At 41.3% G+C, this 15,070-nt stretch overlaps 1 protein-coding gene across 2 annotated transcripts in view; it reads left to right on the top strand.

The window, feature by feature from the left end:
• The first annotated feature begins 8,112 nt into the window (after window positions 1–8,112).
• SLC66A2 (solute carrier family 66 member 2) overlaps window positions 8,113–15,070 on the top strand; it is a 92,700-nt gene continuing 85,742 nt past the window's right edge. Inside the window, exon 1 of one of the 2 annotated variants that reach the window (XM_070747421.1) lies at window positions 8,113–8,372. The gene's annotated coding sequence lies outside the window, so the exon portion shown is untranslated. The remainder of the gene's footprint in view (window positions 8,373–15,070) is intronic. The other variant, XM_070747420.1, reaches the window with a different exon arrangement.

Genomic DNA, 15,070 nt, shown 5'->3' on the forward strand with positions numbered 1-15,070 from the left:
AAGCCACCAAGAGTCCTCGAGATGGGTGACTATAAAGAATGAATGGAATGGAATAGAATAGAATAGAATAGAATAAAAAAATTTATTGGCCAAATGTGATTGGACACTCAAGGAATTTGTCTTCGGTGCATAGGCTCTCGGTGTATATAAAAGAAAATATAGATTTGTCAAGAATCATGAGGTACAACACTTAATGATTATCATAGGGGTCAAATAAGCAATTGGGAAACAATATTAATATAAATTGTAAGGACACAAGCAACAAGTTACAGTCATACAGTCATAAGTGGGAGGAGATGGGTGATAGGAATGATGAAAAAACTAGTAGTAAACTAGTGCAGAATGAATGAGTGAGTGAGTGAGTGAGTGAGTGAGTGAATGAATGAATGAATGAATGAATGACAACTCTGGATGTAGAAAGGTTGCATTTTGTCCAACCCAAAGTGCATAGCACATGAACAGAACAAACCTGTCTTGCTGGAAACAGAAATATGTAAATTATTGTTCAGTATGTTTAATGAGTACATCTAGAAAACCTTAGGCAAATAACAAGTAGTATATCATAGTGTATAATTTATTTATTTGTTTGTCTGTCTGTCTATTTGCCACCATCGTACCATAAAGAGACTCTGCCAAAATCCTTATAAGAAATATTGAAGTGAAATCAAACTAGGTCCAAATAAATCATAATTTTAATACCAGGAGCTGTTTATTTGGAAAAAACAAGGGTATTCTAAAAAGCTGTGCTGCCTGTGCTGACATTAAGATTAAGATACGCAATTGTTATAAACAGTGCACGTTCGCATATGAACTGCCCGAGACAACCACTTGAAAGCAGCAAAATAAGTTTATTTATGTATTTACAAATGCAGGTGCACTGAAGGTGAACACAGAACAAAGCATTCATCATCTTTTATCCCCTTACATAAATTCATTTCCCCCCCTCCCCTTTATGACACAGCATCCTACTCAATTCATCTAAAAGCCTCCCCCCCCAACTTTCTTCAAAGAATTTTAATATATTCACCATAACCCTTTTCCTTGCTAGTATAAGCTATATTGTTCCTCTGCTTCCTCTGTTTCACCTGTCATTCAGGTTCGCTAGACTTGTGGTTCTTAGCCGTTAGCTGCTATATACAGATAATTTTGAAACAGCTTATAATTGTTCCATTTGACATATCAATCATTTAGAACCAATACCAACTCTATTTTCTTATACAAAATAATAATACATGGTCATTATTATTCTTTTAAAGGATCACTTTCCTTATATTTAACATAATATAATTCAAATCAAGATGAAGAATTAAGAAATAGCAAGAGGACTTACACTTCATACCACTTCACAGTGCTTCACAGTCCCCACTAAGAGGGTTACAGAGTTAGCATATTTCCCCCAACAAACTGGGTCCTCGTTTTATCGACCTAGGAAGGATGGAAGACTGAGTCAACATTGAGCCTGGTGAGAGTTGAACTGCCAAATATCAGGCAACCTGCAATTAATATTATATGATGATGACAATGACGTTCATCTATTTTTTTTCCCGAAGAAGACCTTGATATCTTAGGAGGGATTGCAAGCCTTGTGCGTGAATTAAAATAAAATTAAAATAAAAGCAGCCCAGCAGAACTAGGATAATATTATAGACATCATCATCATCATCACCACCACCATCCTCCTCCTCCTCCTCCTCAATACCACCACCATCATCATCATCATTATTATTATTATTATTTATTAGATTTGTATGCCACCCTTCTCTGAAGACTCCGAAGATGTAGTTCAGAGATGAAGATCAAAGACCAAAAAGTGTATTTTTGCTAGTAAATTAGAACATTAAAAAGTTAACTTTATGTCACAAGTTTTTTGAAAGATATCCTTTTAAAATACATTTTCTTTAATCTAATGAGAAAAGAGACCATAAGAAAAGACAAGACCCTTCCATCTTAAATTCACAAAACTGGTAACAGTTCTTTAAAGAACTGTTGCAAGAAAAGAAGGGGACAACCTTCCTTTACCTTGTTTGGCTTGAAAGTTAAGCAGGGTTGAGATTGATTAGTCTTAATATGAATTTTTTTCAAAAGAATACAGATAATCCTTGATCTGCGACCATTTGTTTAATGACCATTCAAAGTTACAAAGGCACTGAAAAAAATGACATGGCCATTTTTCACACTTACCTGTGGCAGCATTCCCATCATCGCATGATCAAAATTTAGATGCTTGGCAGCTGGCATCTATTTAAGTCATGAGGTCACTTTTTGTGACCTCCTGACAGTCAACTCAATGGACAAGCCAGAATCACTTTACAGACTTGTTAGTAACTAAATAACGGCAGTGATTCACTTAACAATTGTGGCAAGAAAAGTTGTAAAAATGGGGCAAAACTCATTTAACAACTGCTTTGCTTAGCAATGGAAATTTTTGGACTCAATTGTGGTTATAAATCAAGGACTGCTTGCATCAGAACTATGGGCTAGATTTCAAAGTTAAAAAAGAAAATCCAAAAGCAAAACACTTCCATATTGTTGCCAAGAAAACTAGATGCATTTGTCTAGTTTAATCCCCAGGAATCAAGTTTAATAATTTGGTCAAATGAAAGTGGTGATATTTCAATGGATCTGCCATTGTATGGTGGATTTATTTATTTTTTTACACAAGAGCTATGGAACAGAAGTGACACACCCTCTTAAATATTCCTAGTCACCCTTAGATGGCTTGCATAACATGAGACTAGCAGGACAGGTTTTACTAGAACAAGGGCATTTTTGTTTGTAACTTTGTTCTGGGTCACCTTTGGGAAAGGACAATATCATGGTGCGCTCAAAAGCATTCTGAGAAGAAGCTGCCCAGGGAATTTTTGTTATCTGTATAGTCCCCAGCCAAATTGGCCATTTCAAATTGATCTCCCTTTTTACTGCTTCTTCCCCAGACCTTTCATGGCAAATGTGGCCAGTTCTGTCAGTATTCAGAGACTTATCTTGCTGACGAACAGGATTGTGACAGCATATAACCTATTTTCTTTTCAATTTTCTGTTGAGTTGAAAAGGGTAGAAAAGATGATTCAATTAGATTAAGAACTGAATTTAAAAAATAACCAAAAACCAGTGGATTCAGGTTTTTTTAAAATTTACACAACCAGGAAAGCAAAATTTCTACAAATTTATTTATTTATTTGTTTGTTTGTTTGTTTATTTATTTATTGGATTTGTATGCCACCCCTCTCCGTGGACTAGGGGCAGCTAACAACAGTGATAAAAACAGCATATAACAATCCAATACTAAAACAACTAAAAAACCCTTATTATAAAACCAAACATACATACAAACATACCATGCATAAATTGTAGAAGCCTAGGGGGAAAGAATATCTCAGTTCCCCCATGCATGACGGCAGAGGAGGGTTTTAAGGAGCTTACAAAAGGAAATTACATGCAAATTGAAGAAATCTTATGTTATTGAAAACCAACACATGGATGAGTGTGCAATTGAATCCAGTGCTAGCTAATGAAAAGATGGGTGCCTCTGAAAATTAGCTGCCGCTTGGAAGATCTGTAGTGCTTGTCGAATTGGAACATCTTCAGAGGAATCGGAATTTGATGAGAGAGAGAGAGACACAGACAGATAGAGAGAAAGACACACAGACAGACACAGACAAAATAGTAGGCCATTTTTTGTTGCTACTTTGTCCCAAGTAAAAAAAAATCTGTTATTTGTGGGGATCAACCAATGCAAAATGATTGGAAATACAGGAAAACATTTTGTCTGGCTCTCTTTGAATCTGATTTTTTTCTCAACATTTAAGTCATTTAGCTTTAGCTCTACTTTGCATTTGTTATTATTAAAAGAGTGATTGGAGTTTATTTTTTACATTTTCGTCACAGATTCCACTCAGCATATAACCTTTCACCTTATTCCATCGTGCCATCAGCTTCTCCAATTTATTTTCATCAAATTTGTTTAATCTTATTTCCATGATTTCAAAATGAATGTGATCCACCATGTACCAGTACCAGTTCTGTAATGTCCATTTTATAGACTCTTTCCAACCCAATACCACTACCGCTTGAGCACTTTCCAATGCTGCAGTTTTTATTTCTTTAAAATCTCTTAGTTCTCTTTGTTTAATTAATATCGCTATTTCTTTTGTAATTATCCAGTTAATATTTAGCATTTTATTTATTTTGTTCTGCACTTCCTTCCAAAGTTTCTGAACTTCAACACACTCCCAGAACATATGCATAAAAATTCCTTTCTTTTGGCAACCATGCCAACAGTTACCTTTCCCTTTCCCCTCGAAGTGTGCAAGTTGTGCTGGTGTATAATACCATTTATGTAAAATTTTTCTTCTCATCTCTTTAACTCTTGTATTCTTAACCTTATATATATTTTCTACTATTTCTTTCATTTCACTTTCGTCTATTTGTAAATCATTTTGCCAGCATCTTGTCAAGCCTTTTATTACTCCCTCTTCTGCTTGTGATAACATTCTGTATATATTACCAGCTTGTGCTTTTGTATCATTAATCTTTTCTTTTAATATTTTCTCTAAGCAATTTTCTTCTCTCAAGAAAGATTCTTTATTCTCACTTTTATTTAAATATTTACATATTGCATTGATCTGCAGCCATTTCTGTTGACCAGCCACCATTCCAGGTTGAACTCTAAATGTAGATGTGGCCAAGGATCCTTTGGGGTGGGAGGTCAGGAACCTTAAGATGAAAATCAATTAAAAATCTTTACGCTTTAACACAACCATTGTGACTTTTGAAATCCCCAGTATTAAAAAAAAGACACTATTTTTTATATAATTCATAGATTTTGAAGGATTTATGGGGTTCTCCAAGGGGAGACCAATTGATGGCTTTTTGTACTTGTTCTGTGGAGTAACTTGCAAAATGCTGTTCTTGGATCTTGAAGGAATACAAAGCAAAAATAAGACTCACGTCTTCTGGGTTTTCTTCCAGATATTCTTTTGCATCTAGTTCTCCTATGGTAAAAATTTGGCATATTTAATCCCATGAAAATCGGAATTTCTTGAGCTTTGTAGATTCAATACACCCCAGAACCTAAGCTGATGTTTTAATTGCCAGTTTAGAAAGTAAATAGAGTTCCATTGACTGTGTTATTTATCTACTTAGCCCTTATCTACTTCATTTATAGAACAACACATTCTATGAGTCAGTTAGGTACAAAGCATTAATTCTCAACTTTGAGAAGCTTAAGATATGTGGACTGCAACACTTTCAACCTGCCAAGATCGAAAAACACTGGTACAGAGGTTAAGGCATTAGATTAAAAACTGGATTTTTTTTACTGGAGGCAGCTCTTTTCTTTTTGAGCGTTTATATACGTAGTTAATTACTTAAAAGTTTTAAACGTTATAGTCAATATGTATTTTTTTCTACTTCTGGATGAAGGATACTCCTTGAATTTGACCATATACCAGTAGCACCAGTCTGTAAATATGAGAGGGGAGATATCCTGGAAAGGTTAAAGAGGGTGGAAGAGGAAGTAGAAAGGGAGAAAGAGAAGGAGAGAGAGAGAGAGTAGAGGAGTAAGTAGGTAGACGGAGACGAAGAAAGAAGGAGGGGAGCCTGAAAAAGAAACAGACTGGGATAGGTTAAGAAAAGAATGGATTAAGAGGAGGATTCTTGAATAATGGATAATAATGTGTATTCATATATGTTTCCTGTAATATTGGAGGGTATATACATGTGAACCTGTTTTGTGGAGGTGGAGAAAAAAATAAAAAACCTAATGAAAAATAAAGATTAAAAACTGCAAGACGGTGAGTTCGAGTTTATTTATTTATTTATTAGATTTGTATGCTGCCCCTCTCCGTACACTCGGGGCGGCTAACAACAGTAGTAAACAACATATAACAAATCTAATGTTTAAAATAATTAAAAACCCTTATTTAAAACCAAACATACACAGAAACATACCATGCATAAATTGTATAAGCCTAGGGGGAAAAGGGTAGTTCAGTTCCCCCAAGCCTGACGACAGAGGTGGGTTTTAAGGAGCTTATGAAAGGCAAGGAGGGTGGGGGCAATTCTGATCTTCGGGGGGAGCTGGTTCCAGAGGGTCGGGGTCGCCACAGAGAAGGCTCTTCTCCTGGGTCCCGCCAGACGACATTGTTTAGTCGACGGGACCCGGAGAAGACCGACTCTGTGGGACCTAACCGGTTGCTGGGATTCGTGCGGCAGAAGGTGGACCCAGATGTATTCTGGTCCGATGCCATGAAGGGCTTTATAGGTCATAACCAACACTTTGAATTGTTCCACATCAGGCCCAAAGCCAGTCGGATGTCCTTGAACCCATCAGTCGTCCTCACCCCTGCGGGAGGCAACAGCAAACCGCAGCTGAAAAGTTTTCCCAAGAAAGTTGCAAAGACTGTTACTAATTCTACCGCCCTCCCAAACTCTCCTCTGTGAACTCAGGACACTTAGTTTAATGAAAAGATGCATATCCTGAGTTCAGCTCTTAAAAAGACTCCAAGTCAGCTTGTGTTCTTTTCCTCCCCTACACACACATTTACTCTTGTCATTTCTGCTGTTAATTTATTTCATTGTATTTTGTCTGATAAAACATTTTCATAAAGGAAAAGCTCGTTTGACCTTGTAACACTTTTAAATAAATAACCTCTCTCTCTCTCTGTTCTGGGTATGGACTTGCCGTTTATTTTTTATAACAATTTTCTTGTATATACAGTACAAGTATAAAAGATTCCAGGGTACACAATGTCCATTTTATGGAACAGCATGAGACGTGGGCTTCTTCTTTTTTTCATTTCCTTCCTGTCTCCACAGGTGTGGTTTCTGCAAGACGTTGTCAATTGGGGCTACTTCCTTGCTCCTGGTGCCAATTTTAAATGGTTTCTTAGAAGTAAGTCCTTTGAATTATATCGGATTTATTGCTGGATAGAGTGAAAAACAATTTTATAGAACTCTTTAAAAAAAAACCAAAATCAAAGGCTGTAAGCTGCTAATGCTCTTTAGTTTTATGAAGGGATTTTTTTTTAACCAGAATAGTTTGAAGTTATTACGTATAGCAGTTTCCATGAAGGATATTGAATATTTCACAGGAAACTGAGACAAACCGTAATTACCAATTAGTATCAGTAGGCAAGAATTTATATAACAGTAGTTAACATTTATAGTTTTGTACATGATCCAGTCAGTTGGAATTGGATTGCTGTAACAAATTTGAATAATAACTAATAGGAAACAACTCTAAGGCATTTAGTGCAAGCACAAACCTGTCTCTCCTCACCCCTCCTCCCTATACATATTTTCTTTCTTCAACACACTTCTTCAGTTAAAAATAGTATATTACCACCCTTGCTGATTATGACATTTTAAAGAAGGGTTGGAAGCAGCACCAATCTATTTATATTCTACACAAAACATGCTCAATTTGTTGCAGGGAGACTTCGCAATAGTATAACATTATTATTTTATTCTATTCTATTCTATTCTAATCTATTCTATGATAGTATGACATTATTATTCTATTCTATTCTACTCTACTTTACTCTATTCTATGTTACTATGACATTATTATCCTATCCCATCCTATCTTCATAGTATGAAGTTCTTTCTCTATTCTATTCTATTTTATTCTATTGTATGACAGTATGACAGTATTATTCTATTCTATGACAAGTATTATTCTATTCTATGTTATGATAGTATGACATTATTATTCTATTCTATTCTATGATATGACATTATTATCCTATCCTATCATGATAGTGTGGTATTCTTATTCTTATTCTATTCTACCCTACTCTACGATAGCATGATATTATTTGTATATGTACTATTTTCCCAACAACTTTCTTTTCTCGTATCTCACGTAGAAGGGGGGGGGGGTCATCCCATTATTTTGAGCGGGGGGATCCCCGTCTAAATCCTTGCTTAACCCAGAGAGAACGATCTCGGCGTTCCCTTTGGGAAATGTTGAGATTGCCCCCGCGCTTTTCCCCAGGATTTTAGCGAGTCTCCCTGTCTGGGCAACAGGTCGGGCGCTAGGACCCAAGCGACGAAAAAGGCCAGGAAAACGGCGGCTTTCTCCATTAGACGGAGGCGCTTCAGCTCCTTAGTGATGTCACAGAGGCGGGGCTCCTTTTCGCGCTGCTTGGGGGCTGCCGCCGCCAGCTCCTTGTTTCCAGTCGCCCAAGGAGGCGGCGGCGGCGGTAGCGGCAGCGGCGCCTGTGGCTTTGGGAGCCCCGGGCGAAGGGAAAGGGGTGCAGCGGTGGCTTCAGCGCAGTCTGAGGCGGGAGCGGCGCCCAGGGCTGGTGCTCCCTCGAGCAAGGGGGGAAGATGCGGGATGCTTGGGGCGAGGGGCCTCGGCGAGAGCCCAGGTAAGGAGAGGAACGAGCCATCACCCCACCCCCCGGTTGCCTTGTAGGAGCTCCTCTTTCGGGGGTGGGGGTGGGGGCAAGTTAAAGGTTCCTCCGCCCTTCTGCCTTTTTGGAAAGTCGGGCAGTTCGGCGGAGTTGCTAAGGGAGCGTGGAAGGGAAGGAGAAGTCGCGGTTGGCCATTCAGAGAGGGGAGAGAGAGAGAGAGAGAAAACACACACACACTCTTAGGGAAAAGTGGCTTTTTCACTTCCTCTCCCTTTTCTCGTATGAGGCGGGGACTGTGGCTGAAAAGGATCTTCTGGCTTAGAAGTCTCAGCTGGGGCTCGGCAGTTTTGGGGTGCCAAGTTATTGACAATCTGGTCTGCGCATCTGAAGAGGCAGAAAGTCTGAAGGAGAGTCTTTAACTATTCTCTACCGCTCTTTTAAGGAGAGGAGAATGCAGTCTTTTTATTTCTTTCATCTGTGTCTGTGTGTCTTCATCTATCTATCTATCTATCTATCTATCTATCTATCTATCTATCTATCTATCTATCTATCTATCTATCTATCTTATCTATCTATCTCTATATCTGTCTGTCTGTCTGTCTACTTACCTCTATCTACCTATCTCTCTCTCTCTCTCTCTCTCTCTCTCTCTCTCTCTCTCTCTCTATATATATATATATATATATATATATATGCATACATACATACATACATACATATATATATATATATATAATTTATTTATTTATTTATATTTGTTTTCGTAGATTTTCACGGGTATATGTATGTAGATTGTTCTGAGTTCGGGTTTTGCCCCATGTAATATTTTGAATGTCTATGCGACGTTTCGGTGAAATCACATTCACCATCATCAGGCTGAAGTTTCAAGCTTCATGCTGTTGTAAATATTTACAACAGCACGAAGCTTGAAACTTCAGCCTGATGATGGTGAATGTGATTTCACCGAAACGTCGCATAGACACTCAAAATATTACACGGGGCAAAACCCGAACTCAGAACAATCTACATATATATATATATATATATATATATGTATGTCTGTCTGTCTGTCTGTCTGTCTGTCTGTCTGTCTGTCTGTCTGTCTACCTACCTCTATCTACCGTGTTTCCCCGATAGTAAGACCCCCCCGATTGTAAGACATATGGGGGGTTTCAGGGGGGTCGGCTAATATAAGCCATACCCCGAAAGTAAGACATATGTCTTACTTTCGGGGAAACACGGTACTACGTAAAAGCGAGGGAGCTGTGCGCGGTGGTGCGCTGCGCCCAGAGCTTGGGCCACCCGGCGGGCGAGGCGGCGGCCCTGGCTGAAGCGGCGCGGCTCTGGCTGCGGCACGAGCGGGAGCTCCGACTGCGCTTCCTGTGTAAGCCCAACGCCGACAAAGAGACGTCCAAAGGCGGACGCTTGAAGCTCAGCGACATCGGCGCCGAGGACAAGTCCAGCTTCAAGCCTCCTCGGCTGGCGGAGGAAGCGCGGTGGCGGCGGCGGCAGGCTCCGGAGGGAGCTCGGGCGGTGGCCGCTCCGCCGCTTCGGCCAGGGCCGCCGCCTCGCCCGCCGGGTGGCCCAAGCTCGCGCCACCGCCAGCTTGGGCCACCCGGCGGGCGAGGCGGCGGTCCTGGCCGAAGCGGCGGAGCGGCCACCACCCGAGCTCCCTCCGGAGCCTGCCGCCGCCGCCACACTTCCTCCGCCGGCCGAGGAGGCTTGAAGCTGGACTTGTCCTCGGCGGGCGAGGCGGCGGCCCTGGCCGAAACAGCGCGGCTCTGCCTGCGGCATGAGCGGGAGCTCCGACTGCGCTTCCTGCGCAAGCCCAACGCCGACAGAGACGTCCAAAGGCGGACGCTTGCAGCTCAGCGACATCGGCGCCGAGGACAAGTCCCGCTTCAAGCCTCCTCGGCCGGCGGAGGAAGCGCGGTGGCGGCGGCAGGCTCCGGAGGGAGCTCGGGCGGTGGCCGCTCCGCCGTTTCGGCCAGGGCCGCCGCCTCGCCCGCCGAGGACAAGTCCAGCTTCAAGCCTTACTCCAAACCCGGCGCGGATAAGGAGGACTCCTCGGCCGGCGGAGGAAGCGCGGCGGCGGCGGCAGGCTCCGGAGGGAGCTCAAGGCGAAGGGCGCTTCGGAGACGCCGGGTGGGCGGGCGAGGCGAGCGGCCGGAGCTGCGCCCTCCTTCGCCCGCCTCCTTTCCGGCAGCTCCGGATGGGGTGGGCAGGCGGGGATGCGGATGTGTGTCCGTGTGTGGGGGGGAGGGTGCTACTACTTTTTACGGGACACGGGTGTTGCAGGTTCGGGTAGGTGGGTTGGCCGGGTGTGTCTTATTTTTTCCAATATAAGACATACCCCGAAAGTAAGACATAGGGGGGCTTTTGGGGGTAAAAAGAAAGTAAGACACTGCCTTACTATCGGGGAAACACGGTATCTACCTACCTACCTCTATCTGTCTGTCTATCAATGTATGCATGTGTTTGTTTGTTTGATTGATTGATTAATTCATTTTTTTTATGCCGCCCTTCTCCTTAAACTCAGAGTGGTTTACAACGTGTTAGCAATAGCACTTTTTAACAGAATCAGCATATTGCCCCCACAATCTGGGTCCTCATTTTACCCACCTCGGAAGGATGGAAAGCTGAGTCAACCTTGAGCCAGGGATGAGATTTGAACCGTTGACCTGCAGATCGAGCAGTCAGCTTTAGTGCACTCTACCCACTGCGTACTGTACTGTACAGCAGTACTACACTCGACCCACTGCGCCATCTCAGCTCATAACTTATATTTATAGGTAGGCGGGTTTTCCTACTTGGCGATGCTGCCGGTGAGATGCACCCGCAGCTCTGGGTGATTGGAGGGTGCGCGCGCATGCATGTCCAAGTGAGATTTGGCTTTTGCACATGCGCAGGAAGCAAAATCTTGTGAGATTTTTTTTTGCTGTATTTTTTTGTGCAAAAGGAAGCATGGAAACAAAAAATTGCCAAAATCTCACATAGTTATAGTTTATTAGATTTATATGCCGCCCCTCTCCGAAGACTCGGGGTGGCTCACTGCATAGCAGTAATACAATACATTACAAATCTAACAATAAAAAATTAGATCCATTTAAAAGACATTAATAACATAATAAAACCCCTAGCTATGCAGTCACACACATTCAACCCAATCTATCATGCAGTAAGGCCAAAAATATAATAAAAAGGGGGAAAGATGGTAATTATCCCACGCCTGGTGACAAAAGTGGGTCTTGAGCATTTTATGGAAGGCGAGGAGGGTGGGGGCTATTCGAATCTCTGGAGGGAGTTGATTCCAGAGGGCCAGGGCCACCACAGAGAAGGCTCTTCCCCTGGGTCCCGCCAGCCGACATTGTTTGGTCAACGGGACCCGGAGAAGGCCAACTCTGTGGGACCTTATCGGTCGCTGGGATTCATGCGGTAGCAGGCAGTTCCGGAGGTATTCTGGTCCAATGCCATATAGGGCTTTATAGGTCATAACCAACACTTTGAATTGTGACCGGAAACTGATCGGCAGCCAGTGCAGGCCTCTCTGTGTGTATCCTCTTGTGAGATTTGGTTTCTTGTGCATGCGTAGGAGCCAAATGTTGCTCGCACGCATGCACCCACCTGTCAGTCACCTGGAGCTGCGCACGCAGCTCCATTTTGCTACCGGTATGCAGTGTGGTGTGTACTGGCTAGCAACCCATTACTGCTTATAAGCCACCCAATTCCTTCAGGACTCTAGGCGGCAAACAGTATAAATAATGTAAAGCCCATTAAAAATCATTCATATCCTAAGTGGCCAGATCAAGATGGTATCAATTTTATTGCACTACTTTTCATGATTTCCTAGATCCATTTCTTCCTTTTCTCTTTGTTTAACTTGTACAGAGGGTAATTTGACTTGCAAACAGTGATGGGCTACCAAAATCTTTACTACCACACTGTGGGCGTGGCTTATGCTCTGGGGTGGAGCTCCATTTTCGCTTCCCCACTGCATTCCCCCCCCCCCGTCCGAGCAGTAGGCCACCCCAGATTATCTACTATATAAAGTGTATGTACGCACGCACAGCTCTTCTAAAATTAAACACATTCAGCCTCATTTACTGCGATAGGAAAAACATACCCAGAGCCCAGAAGGGAAAAAAGAAAGGGGAAAAAAAATCAATATTTTGCTACCGGTTCTGTGTACCTGACTGTACCTGTAGGAGCCCATCACTGCTTGCAAACCATTTGTTTAGTGGCGATTCAAAGTTACAGCGACACGGGGGGGGGGGAGTGATACGTGACTATTTTGCATACTCAAAAAACCGTTGAAATCTTCCCATAAGGGATGTGATGAAAATTCAGATGTTTGACAATGAGCATGTAAATTTATGAAAGTTGAAATGCGGTGGGGTCGTTTTGCAATCTTTTGACAAAAGTGAATGGGGAAGCCAGATTCGCTTTACAACTTCATGACTTTATTATTTATTTATTTATTTATTTATTTATTTATTTATTATTTTATTTTATTTATTTAATTTATTTAATTTATTTAATTGTTTGTTTGTTTATTTATTTATTAGATTTGTATGCCGCCCCTCTCTGTAGATTCGGGGCGGCTAACAACTATAATAAAAACAGCATATAACAAATCTAATATTTAAAATAACTTAAAAACCCTTATTAAAAAACCAAACATACACACAAACATACCATGCATAAATTGTATAGGCCTAGGGGGAAAGAATATCTCAATCCCCCCATGCCTGACGACAGAGGTGGGTTTTAAGGAGCTTACGAAAGGCGAGGAGAGTGGGGGCAATTCTGATCTCTGGGGGGAGCTGGTTCTAGAGGGCCGGGGCCGCCACAGAGAAGGCTCTTTCCCTGGGTCCCGCCAAATGACATTGTTTAGTCGACGGTACCCGGAGAAGGCCCACTTTGTGGGACCTAACTGGTCGCTGGGATTCGTGCAGCAGAAGGCAGTCCCGGAGATATTCTGGTCCGATGCCATGAAGGGCTTTATAGGTCATAACCAACACTTTGAATTGTGACTTTAACGATGGCAGTGACTCACTTAAACAGCCGTGGCAAGCAGGGTTGCAAAATGGGGCAGTGCTCACTTAACACCTGTCTCATTTTAGTGATAGAAATTCGGAACTCAGTTGTAGTTGTTAAGTCGAGCACTACCTGTATTAATTTTCCTTGACAATCGTTTCCCCTGACAAGAAGTTAATACAGCATCTTTTGAGAATTACTTACTGGTAGAACAATTAAATGAGCCTTTTAAAGTGGCGTGCCCTGCAGGGGAATGGGGACTACAGTCCCAGAATTCCCTGTGATCTGACTGGACATTCTGGGAGTTGCAACTGTTGTATTTGTAGTGTGTGTGTTGGTGGGGAAAGAAGGTGAGTTTGTTGATTAAAACCAATTTTGACTGACGGAAACAACTCCTAATGAAAGTAAAACAATGACGATGTAATTTGCTAAACAAGAAAGTTATGAAGAGTTCAGTTGGCAAGTGAGTTACTGTATTTTGAGAGAGATTTTTCTCTCTTATTTATAAGGAGGAATGCTTCCTGCTTATTTTCTGAAAAGAGATAATTTTAAAATACTCTAAAACCATGCTAACTTGAGTAAAAATCTTGTTTGTATTGCTGTTGTCAACAGCAGTTTATCAGTCTCTGTAGAATTTCTACTCATTTAAAACTCGTGATTATTGGACTTCTCAATCCAGAAAGTCTTATTTTGTAAGAGGTGGAGCATGTTAGTTTATGATGACCAAAAATCCAAAGGAATCTGGTAGCACCTTTTTCAACACATCTAATTAAAAGCTACTGTACTGCTTCTGTCTTGTCTCTCTTAAAATTTATGCCTTTTTATTATAGGCAGTAGTTGTCTTACAAGAATAATCAATTCTAAAAGTGTTACATGTTTATGCCATTAATTATGTGTGCTTTCCAACCTGTGGAATTTTTTGTTTACTTTATTATAAAAACATGCAGCTCTTTAATGAAATTAATTTTAAAAAGCTTGCTATGTTGAAACCAGTAACACAACAAATGAGCACATTATATATCATTATGTTTAGCCAATATGTTTTAGTAGTATATTTTGTTAGAAAACTTTTCTATCTATATTTATATAGATAGAAAACTTTTCTAAGTATATTTTGTTAGAAAACTTTTAGGATTATTAAGCTTTCCCATTCTTGACAACTCAGATTTTTTGTTTGAATGACAGTATGGTGGTTTAGACAAATAGATTGCCTTTTCCTCTGGATCAGTGGTTCTCAACCTGGGGGGCGGGACCCCTTTGGGGGTCAAACGACCGCTTCACAGGGGTTGCCTAAGACCATGGGAAAAGACAAATTTCCCATAGTGTTAGGAACTAAAACTTCTATTCTGGCGCCATGGAACATATGAGCCGCCCCGAGTCTACGGAGAGGGGCGGCATACAAATCTAATAAATAAATAAATAAATAAATACATTTTTACCGACCAATCAGGCATTTACAGTAGGGGTGTCCCTCTGACCTTCCTGCCAATCAGCTTAAGGCTCTGTTGGGAGAATTTGTGCTAGACTTATGGTTGGGGGTCACCACAACATGAGGAACTGTATTAAGGGGTCGCGGCACTAGAAAGGTTGAGAACCACTGCTCTAGTCTAGATCATTATAATTTGACTAATTATTTTCTAATTAGGGGACTGAATTTTTCCAAGCAAGTTTTGAAT

Source organism: Erythrolamprus reginae, chromosome 3 (genome assembly GCF_031021105.1).
Source record: "Erythrolamprus reginae isolate rEryReg1 chromosome 3, rEryReg1.hap1, whole genome shotgun sequence".
Taxonomy (NCBI): domain Eukaryota; kingdom Metazoa; phylum Chordata; class Lepidosauria; order Squamata; family Dipsadidae; genus Erythrolamprus; species Erythrolamprus reginae.